A 10,288-nucleotide genomic window follows, 5' to 3' on the forward strand; every position below is an offset into this window, starting at 1 on the left:
GCAGAACAATGGAAGCCTCTTTCATGGGGGGAGAAAAATTCAGGAAAATGGAGGACAGATTTTGACAGAGCACTGACTCCACCTCACCCCTGGAGCCAGGCACAACACTGCCCTCACCTGCATTACAGTGGATGCAAACTGGGGGCCAGCCTGCCAAGACAGCTGATGCTGTTCCAGCGCGAAAACCCCCAAAACCCCTTAGGAAGAAAAGAAAGAAGCTGTGCTACAAGCCCTGCCAATGGGGAGCCCTACCTGGGAGAAATGGTTGAGAATTTCTCCTCCCCCTGGAGAAATTCAGTGAAATTGTCTTTCAGATTTCTCTGCCCACAAGTAAGGTGGAGAATTTCAAGAGGCCATTTGTGCACAGCTCTAGAAAAAAGTCCTACAGCTCTCTCTGAAGAGGCATAGGATTGTGTCCTTAATCTATCTTTTAAAATTTCAGAATGAACTTTGAAAGACCCTCCTTCCAAAAAGCCTCAGGTGGGAGGAGGAGGAGGAAGGAAAATGCAAGCTGTGCACAGAAAGATGAATGTAGCTTGCCCAAAGAGTTATGACGACTTCTTCTGTCTCCCAGATTCCAGCTACTGTGTGAAATAGTCACCTTGGGCTTCCCAAAGAATTATTGTTTATGTCTTAATGATTTAAGAAGAGACTTCGGGCAAAAGCATGATGAATTAATTCCCACACCCCTTGCCTTTACAATGGGCTTTTTATATCACTCAACAATGAAGCCTCCTTTTAGAAGGCGCACAAGGAATTTTATTTGCCTTGTGATTCTATTTCAAAAGCTGACTCTTTTTTTTATGTTCTCTTGCTTAGACATGAAAGACTGGGAAGAAACGAGGCTGTTGTACCTTCAGGGTCCAAAACCAGACAACACAGATTCTGGGAGCAAACTGACTCTACATTGGTGCCCATAGCTTACTGGTAGAGCATGTGCTTTATGGGTCGTAGGTCTCTGCTTACATCCCCCTCCTTCCCAGTTAAACGCAGGTACTTGCTACCAAAACAGGATGGCAATTGAAGATCTCTGGCCAATATTTTGGATGATAAATATCCAAGAATAGACAGAGAAGGAAGATGGATTTTTTGCTCTTTGCCGATCCTTTTCTGCTGTGACATCCCCTCATCTGCATGGGGTTCATGTTTGCACTGTTCACCTGAATGCAGGAGCCCGGTGAAATGGAGGGAGGAGGTACAACTTGGTTAGGGAAAAAGGGGGCTGAATGGTTATGCCAGTATTCAACCCCTGCCCATATCCCCACCCACGTTTGATGTCATTTGGCACATCCAGAGGTTGGGTTGGATCAACACACTGGATCAGCTGTGTTGATGGAACTGTGTTGATGGAATCCTTACCCACGGCAGCCCCTCCAGCCCCCTGAAAGTGCTACATGGAGAGTCAGGAGACCCTGCTGAATGGGGGGAGCGGTGGGGTGGGATGGGGGATGGGACCCCCCCAAATCGGGCAGAGGGACCTACCATGAGTGGAAACCTTCCTCTTGCAGAAGGTAGATCCTGGATCCAATCTCTGCTGCACATGCTGCCAGGTTTGGGGGACAACATGCCACAAGATGAGAAGATTGATGTGGAGAAGTGAACAAAACAAAACTACAAACCCAGCACACATCGGGGAGAGGTTCTAGTCCAGGACATTCTCTGTTCTAGACTCGTAGCCTTATTTACTGCTGTTATTTCCTTTAGCATCTCTCCCCACTTCCCTGTGACAAATACATTCAAAGTGACTTACAAAGTAATCCCATTGAGCCTACTGGGTCTTCTCAGTGATGGCACCCAAACTGTCAATGTTTTCCCCCAAGGGAGCTCATCAGGCACCTACTCTTATGGTATTTCCTGAACATGCAAAGATACTTTTATTTTTCAAAGTTTTAAACTGTTTCTTTGTTGTAGTGTATGGGTTTATTTAACACAGTGTATGGGTATGAACCTACCCATACACCACAATCATCATCTGAGGTGCTCTTATAGGTGCCTCATCTGAGGGAGGTTCAGAGGATGGCAACAAGGGAGAGGGCCTTTTCAGTGGTGGCACCTCAACTGTGGAACAATTTCCCCAGTGAGATCTGCCTGGTGCCAACATTGCCATCCTTTCAAAGGCTGGGCCCAAAGGGCAGTCTGGGGATTCTGCTCATGTACCATCCACCCCACTGCACGACTGACTCCCTGGCCAAGGTGCTTGAGGTGGTCTCTGATAAGTGTGTACAGTCCCCTAACTTATTGGTGTTGGGGGACTTCAACATACATTCAGAGGCTGTCCTCACAGGAGCACCTCAGGACTTCATGGAGACCATGGTTTCCTGGGAGCTGCACCATATTCCAACTGGGCCCACCCATGTAGCTGGTCATGTGCTAGACCTTGTGTTTGTTTCTGGAGAAGCGGGGAGTGATCTGGAAGTCGGGGGTATATCCACCACCGCCTTGTCATGGTCAGATCACTATCTGGTGATGTTAGACTTTTCGGTTCCACAACCCCTCCGCAGGGGTGGAGGACCCGTTAAAATGGTCCGCCCCAGGTGTCTTTTGGATCCGAATGGATTCCTGAACGCTCTTGGGGATTTTCTGGAGCAACAAACGGCCACTCAGTCAAGACCCTGGTTGGTGGGTGGAATGCCGCAATCATTGGGGCATTAGATTGGGTGGCTCCGAAACACCCTCTCCCCCTGAACAGGGCTCGGACTGCACCATGGTTAAATCTGCAGTTATGAGCTCTGAAACAGGAGGCGAGATGGCTAGAGCGCCAGTGGCAGAAGTCTCGCTCCAAAGACAATCAGACACGGGCAAGAGCTGTATCTTCAGCCTATCACGTGGTGGTGAAGGCAGCAAAAAAGGGATATTATGCTGCCTCTATCGCATCTGCAGAGTGCTGTCACAGCAGGCTGTTCCAAGTGGTCCAGAGCCTGGTTGATCCAATGGCTCCGGAACCGCTGGAGCATTCTAAGGCCTCCTGTGAGGCCTTGGCAAGGCACTTTTCAGATAAAATTGATCAGATTAGGAGTGTTAGTCCGTGTGCTGTGGATACAGTTAGTGAGCGAGAGGGGGTCTGTGGCAAACCGGTTTTGTGGGATCGGTTCCAGCTTCTTCCTTCTGATGAAGTGGACCAGATGCTTTCATCTGTAAGGCCAACCACTTGCTTACTTGATCCTTGCCCATATTGGCTCATTATGAGCTGCAGAGAAAGGCTGGGTGAGGGGATCAAGGCAGTGGTGAATGCCTCCCTTGAGGAGGGAGTGATGCCATCAGCCCTCAAGGAAGCAGTGATAAGACCGCTTTTTAAAAAGCCCTCTTGGATCCCCAAGTTTTGAACAACTTTCACCCAGTCTCAAATCTGCTATTTTAGGGCAAGGTGATTGAGCGGGTGGTGGCGATGCAGTTGAAGGCACACTTGGAAGAAGCCAATTATCTAGATCCATTTCACTCAGGCTTCAGGCCTGGGCATGGGACAGAAACGGCCTTGGTCGCCTTGGTGGATGATATGAGAAGGGCTCTGGATAGGGGCAAATGCTCCTTCCCTGTTCTCTTTGACCTCTCAGTGGCTTTTGATACCGTTGACCACGGTATCTTCCTGGACCGCCTGGAAGGGTTGAGCATTGGAGACACTGTATTACGGTGGTTCTGGTCCTTCCTCTCCAGCAGGTACCAGAGGGTAGCTCTGGGAGAGGAGGTGTTGGACCGTGGCTGCTCACTTGTGGGGTGCCACAGGGTTCCTTCCTCTCCCCGATGCTATTTAACATCTATGTGAAGCCGCTGGGGGCTATCATCAGGAGGTTTGGGGTGCGGTATCATCAGTATGCGAATGACATGCAGCTCTACCTCTCGTTCAAATCGTCACCAAAGTTGGCCGTAGAATCCCTGTCCAAATGTCTGGAGACGGTGAGTGGCTGGATGGGGAGGAATAAGCTGAAGCTGAACCCTGACAAGACTAAGGTACTTTTGGTGGGAGACAAGAGGAGGCTGGGGGATATTGACCTGGTGTTGAATGGGGTACGGCTACCCTTGAAAGACCAGGTCCGCAGCCTGGGGGTCATTTTGGACTCCCAGCTGTCTATGGAGGCTCAGGTGTCAGCACTGTACCAACTCCATCTGATACGGTGGCTGCACCCCTACCTTCCCGACCATCTGTTCCCATAGGTAGTACATGCCCTGGTCTCCTCTCGTTTAAACTACTGTAATGCGCTCTATGTGGGGTTACCCTTGAAGATGGTTCGGAAGCTGCAGCTGGTACAGAACGCGGCGGCTCACCTGATTAAAGGCAGCCGCCGGCGAGATCACATCACTCCGGTGCTGAAGGAGCTACACTGGTTAACAGTTGTTTTCCAGGCCAAATTCAAGGTGTTGGTTTTAACCTTTAAAACCTTATACGGTTCTGGCCCAGCCTATCTCAAGGAGCACTTCCAGCAACACCAGATAGGCTGCTCAACAAGATCAGCCTCGGATGGCCTTCTGTCTGCCCCATCATCCAGGACAGCTTGGCTGGTAAGGATGAGGGAGAGGGCCCTCTCTGTGGTGGCCCCCACTTTGTGGAACTCCTTGCCTAGGGAACTCCACCATGCCCCCTCTTTAATGAGATTCCCCACACATTAACCCCTTCATGGATCACTGCCTTGTTGTGGGGAAGGGGCTTGCGTAACTCAGTGAAGCTATAAGCTATGCCATGCAGGGCTACCCATGACGGACAGGTCATGGTGGAGAGTTCTGACAAAATGTGGTCCACTGGAGAAGGAAATGGCAACCCACTCCAGCATTCTTGCCAAGAAAACACCATGGAATGTATCACAAGGCTAAAAGAGATGACGCCGGAAGATGAGCCCCTCAGGTCGGAAGGTGTCCAATATACTACTGGGGAAGAGCAGAGGGAATTTCCACGTAGCGCCAGAAAGAGGGAAGCAGCTGGGTCAAAGCTGAAAGGACACTCAGCTGTGGATGTGTCTGGTGGTGAAAAGAAAGTCCAATGCTGTAAAGAACAATATTGTTTAGGAACCTGGAATGTCAGATCAATGAATCAAGGTAAGCTGGAGGTGGTCAAACATGAGATGGCAAGATTGAACATCGACCTCTTGGGAATCAGTGAACTAAAATGGACAAGCATGGGCAAATTTAATTCAGGTGACCATTATATCTACTACTGTGGGCAAGAATCCCTTAGAAGAAATGGAGTAGCACTCACAGTCAACAAAAGGGTGGGAAAAGCAGTACTGGGGTACAATCTCAAAAATGATAGAACGATCTTGGTATGAATCCAAGGCAAACCATTCAACATCACAGTAATTCAAGTCTATGCCCCAACCACTGAGGCCGAAGAAGCTGAGGTTGATCGGTTTTATGACGATCTACAACACCTTCTAGAACTAACACCAAAAAAAAGATGTCCTCTTCATCATAGGGGATTGGAATGCTAAAGTAGGAAGTCAAGAAATCACTGGGATAACAGGCAAGCATGGTGTTGGTGTACAAAATGAAGCAGGACAAAGGCTAATAGAGTTTTGCCAAGAGAACACGCTGATCATAGCAAACACTCTTTTCCAACAGCACAAGAGACGACTCTACACATGGACATCACCAGCTGGTCAATATCGAAATCAGATTGATTATGTCCTTTGCAGCCAAAGATGGAGAAGCTCCATACAGTCAGTAAAAACAAGACCTGGAGCTGACTGTGGCTCAGATCATGAGCTGCTTCTTGCAAAATTTCGGCTGAAATTGAAGAACGTAGGGAAAACCACTAAACCATTCAGGTATGACTTCAATCATATCCCTGATGAATATACAGTGGAGGTGACGAATAGATTTCAGGGATTAGACCTAATAGACTGAGTGCCTGAAGAACTATGGATGGAGGTCCGTAACATTGTTCAGGAGGCAGCAACTCAATCCACCCCAAAGAAAAAGAAATGCAAGAAAGCCAAGTGGCTGTCTGATGAGGCTTTACAAGTAGCTGACGAAAGAAGCGAAGCGAAAAGCAAGGGAGAAAGGGGAAGATATATCCAACTGAATGCAGAGTTCCAGAGAATAGCAAGGAGAGACAAGAAGACCTTCTTAAATGAACAATGCAAAGAAATCAAGGAAAACAACAGAATGGGAAAGACTAGAGATATTTTCAAGAAAATCAGAGATATCAAGGGAACGTTTTGTGCAAAGACGGGCATGATAACGGACAAAGAAGGCAGGGACCTAACAGAAGCAGATGAGATTCAGAAGAGGTGGAAAGAATACACAGAAGAACTATACAGGAAAGATCTGAATGTCCCTGATAGCCATGATAGTGCAGTCACTGAACTTCAGCCGGACATCCTCGAGAGTAAAGGCAAGTGGGCCTTAGGAAGCATTACTAACAACAAAACTAGCTGAGATGACAGTATTCCAGCTGAGCTATTTAAAATCCTAAAAGATGATGCTGTTAAAGTGCTGCACTCAATATGCCAACAAATCTGGAACACTCAACAGTGGCCACAAGACTGGAAAAGGTCAGTTTAAATTCCAATTCCAAAGAAGGGCAATGCCAAAGAGTGTTCAAACTACCGCACAATTGCGCTCATTTCACATCCTAGCAAGGTGATGCTCAAAATCGTACAAGCTAGGCTTCAGCAGCATGTGAACCGAGAACTACCGGAAGTACAAGTGGGGTTTTGAAGAGGCAGAGGAACTAGAGATCAAATCGCCAACATTCGCTGCATCATGGAGAAAGCAAGAGAATTCCAGAAAAATGTCTATTTCTGCTTCATTGACTATGCTAAAGCCTTTGATTGTGTGGATCACAACAAACTGTGGCAAATTCTTAAAGTGATGGGAGTACCAGACCACCTTACCTGTCTCCTGAGAAACCTGTATGAGGGTCAAGAAGCAACAGTAAGAACCGGACATGGAACAACCGATTGGTTCCAAATTGGGAAAGGAGTACGACAAGGCTGCATATTGTCGCCCTGCTTTTTTAACTTATATGCAGAGTACATCATGAGAAACGCCGGGTTGGATGAATCGCAGGTCGGAATTAAGATTGCCAGGAGAATATCAGCAACCTCAGATACGCAGACAATACCACCCTAATGGCAGAAAGCGAAGAAGATCTAAAGAATCTCTTGTTGAGGATGAAAGTGGAGAGTGCAAAAGCTGGTTTGAAACTCAACATTAAAAAAACTAAGATCATGGCATCTGGCCCCATCACTTCCTGGCATATAGAAGGGGAAGAAATGGAAGCAGTGACAGATTTTATTTTCTTGGGCTCCAAGATCACTGCAGACGGTGACTGTAGCCATGAAATTAAAAGACGCTTGCTCCTTGGGAGGAAAGCTATGGTGAACCTAGACAGCATAGTAAGAAGCAGAGACATCATCTTGCCGACAAGGGTTCGTATAATCAAAGCTATGGTTTTCCAGTGGCAACATATGGCTGTGAGAGCTGGACTATAAGGAAGGCTGAGCGCCGAAGGATTGATGCTTTCAAACTGTGGTGCTGGAGAAGACTCTTACGAGTCCCCTGGACTGCAAGGAGGTCAAATCAGTCCATCCTAAAGGAAATCAACCCTGAGTGCTCATTGGAAGGACAGATACTGAAGCTGAAGCTCAAATATTTTGGCCACCTAATGCGAAGAGAAGACTCCCTGGAAAAGGCCCTGATGCTGGGAAAGATTGAAGGCAAAAGGAGAAGGGGACGGCAGAGGATGAGATGGCTAGATAGCATCACGGATGCAATGAATATGAACTTGAGCACGCTCCGGGAGAGAGCGGAGGACAGGAAGGCCTGGCGTGCTATGGTCCATGGGGTCACGAAGAGTCGGACACGACTTAACGACTGAACAACAACAACAACTATACATTAAAAACATGGTTGTTCAGGCAGGCATTTAGGGTGGGTTAGGGTAATTTTAGAAATGTGATGTTTTTAATTTTTAATTTTATTGTTTTGAACTGTTTTTATTGTTGTACATTGCCCAGAGTTGCTGGGTGACCAGCCAGATGGGCGATTAATAAATGTAATAAAAAAAAAATCAGTGCCAGGTTAAGACTTCCCTCTATTCCTAGGCATTCAACAGTTTTAAGGTTTTAACCAGTCCTGGCCTATGATAATGATAATGGTAATAATAGGCATTACTCAGGAGTCTTAGGTCTTAAAATGCTCCAATGGGACCTACTGCGAGTTAAGTGGGCATAACTTTTACAGCCCCAATCTGTTTTATCTCTGCACATGCTTTTAGGCCGCTCTTCTAGTATTTTGCTGCTTTTAGTACATTTTTGGTATGTTTTGAATGTCTAAGGATTACTTGGAGTCCCCCCTCGGAGGTAGGAGATAGCGCTCCAACTTTGGAAGGGGGAGTTGGAGATCCATCCCTGCCCTCTCACAGCTGGTGCAGAAAGAACCACGCTGACTGCTCTCCAAAGTCAGGAAAGCGACCTCAGAGAGGGGAGGAGACTGGACAGGCCAGGATATGACCTATCCTGAGGCCTCTTCAGCCTCCCCGATCCCCGAAGTGCCGTCAGTAAATGGGGAAAAAAGCCCATCTAGCAAAAATGCAGGGCAGGAAGACAGGAGGCGAAGATCACCTCTGCCGCTCCCTGCACAGGATGATGATAAATAAAAAATAACACCACAGTCCTACGCATTGCTCAGAAAAAGTCCCACTGAGTTCAGTTAGGCTTATTCTCGGGTAATGGATGTAGGATCACAGCCAAACTATGTTTCCATTTCAGAATTTTATGATCTTATAGCACTACCAGTCTTTCCTGGGGAGTGACGAGTGTAATAAAAGCCTTGCAGAAGCAGTTGCATTCATGTTTTGCTTCTATAAAAAAATAAAAAGAAAAAACAGCATCCGTGATAGTCCTAACTGAAAATGCACGTGAAGATAGGTGAATGAAGCCAGTGTCTGAAAAACGTGGAACTGTCTCTGCACCAAACCGTTACAAGGTGGTGCTGTATGTCATGTCAGTGCTTATCAGGAACAGCTAATTGCAAGTGTGAGTTTTACGTAATGGTTATTGGACAACTGGACAAAATTGTCCTTAAGTTGTAACAGTCAAGTCAGTATTTTAAATTTAATTGATGCAGATTAATTTTTTGACATATCATGCAGTGTCTTCCAAGACTATCTAAGCCACAAAGTAGAGTAACTTCAGGGTGTTTCATAAAACAAAATGAACAATTTAAATTCAAATAAAAATGTTACATAGCATAGTGTTTGGCTCCTATGTCTTTTAAACATTTATTTTTAAGTGGACTTGAAAATCAGAGGTGCTACCCAGATCCCCCTTCCCTGTAAAGAGAACTCATGTCCTGTGCGCAGAGGTCAGGAAGCTGGCAGTGAAGCCTGGGGGTTGAGAGCAAAGGGTGCAGAAGGAGTCCCTGTACAGGGGGGAAGTCCCTTCAGCGTCTGCCTCTGGCTCTACCCCGAATTCACACTCACACACCTCCCCTCGGCTATAGCCAGTGGGCTGGTGGCTCCAATGTCAGTGCGGTGAAGCACCTTGGATAGCTCCTTTAGAGTTCCAGCTGGTTCTGACTGAAACCTGGAGTGGATTCACCGCCCCACTGACATCGGAGCCACCAGCCTCCACTGGCTATAGCCCTACGTGATTCTTTGATGTGGAGTGGTATATAAATATTGTAAATACATGAAATAAATAATACGTGATTGGCATCAATTTGTAAAGCAGGGCTCTGTATGGGCCAATCATGCTCCTTCGCATGCAATACAGCATCTAGTTCATGCCAATAGTGGGGTGAGCAGGGATTTCCAAGAGTGTCTTACTTCTGAGTCGACATGGACTATGGGAATGCTGTGGACATAATATACCTCGATTTCAGCAAAGTTTTTGACAAAGTGCCCCATGATATCCTGATGAGCAAACTAGCTCAAAGTGAGCTAGATGAAACAACGATCCGGTGGATCCACAGATGGCTACAAAATCGGACTCAAAGAGTGCTTATCAATGGGACCTTCTCAAACTGGGGAGAGGTAACGAGCAGGGTACCGCAGGGCTCAGTCCTGGGCCCAGTGCTCTTCAACATTTTTATTAATGACTTGGAGGTGGAGGTGCAGGGAATGCTGATCAAATTTGCAGATGACACAAAATTGGGCGGGATAGCTAATACCTTGGAAGACAGAAACAAAATTCAAAGTGATCTGGATAGACTGGAGCGCTGGGCAGAAAACAACAGAATGACATTTAATAGGGATAAATGCCAAGTTCTGCACCTAGGAAAAAGAAACCAAATGCACAGTTACAAGATGGGGGATACGTGGCTCAACAACACTACACGCGAGAAGGATCTTGGA

This window comes from Heloderma suspectum, chromosome 5 (genome assembly GCF_057233095.1).
Source record: "Heloderma suspectum isolate Gila_16-S chromosome 5, 16-S_ref, whole genome shotgun sequence".
Classification (NCBI taxonomy): Eukaryota; Metazoa; Chordata; class Lepidosauria; order Squamata; family Helodermatidae; genus Heloderma; species Heloderma suspectum.